Consider the following 654-nt stretch of genomic DNA (forward strand, 5'->3'; position numbering starts at 1 on the left):
CGGGGAAAGCCGCCCCGGCCGGGGGGGGGCAGGAGAGAAGAAGAACCCCCAAAGTGGGCAAGCTGGCCCAGCGTCCCGGCGGCGACTGGGAGGGGAAGGCGAGCAGCGGAGGGCGAGCCAGCCGGGGAGGGCTGCTCGCTTGGCGGCGTCTCCTCCTCCTCCTCCTCCTGTCTCTTCTCTCGCTCGCTCGCACCTAAGGGAAGAGGAAGCGGGCGGGCTGCTGGCGGGCTGGGCTGGAGGTCGCGCCTGGCCGGGACATGGAGCCCAAGCGGAGGGTCGTGGCGGCGCTGCCTGCTCGCTGCTGCTGCTGCTGCTGCCGCCGCCGGTTCCCAGCCTGGCGCGCTCGCTCGCTCGCTCTCTGGCCGCCGCCGCCGAGTTGTTGTTGTTACGCGGCGCAGAGGGAAGAGGGGGCGGAGCTCCGGCAACTTGAAATACCCTTTGAAGCAGCCCAAGCCTCCCTCTCCCTCGCTCCCTGGCATTCACCTAAATGGTCCAACCTGGAGCAGAGAGAGAGAGAGAGAGAGAAAGCACGCGCGCGCGCACTTGGAGAGGAGGCGGGGGGGGGGCGCCAAGATGCCCTTTGGGACCGTTAGCTGGCACGTTGCGCCCTCGGGGGAAACCAGCCTCCCCGAATTCCCTCTCTCCCCCCCCCAC

Source organism: Gekko japonicus, unplaced genomic scaffold (assembly GCF_001447785.1).
Source record: "Gekko japonicus isolate JY-2015 unplaced genomic scaffold, Gekko_japonicus_V1.1 scaffold104, whole genome shotgun sequence".
Classification (NCBI taxonomy): Eukaryota; Metazoa; Chordata; class Lepidosauria; order Squamata; family Gekkonidae; genus Gekko; species Gekko japonicus.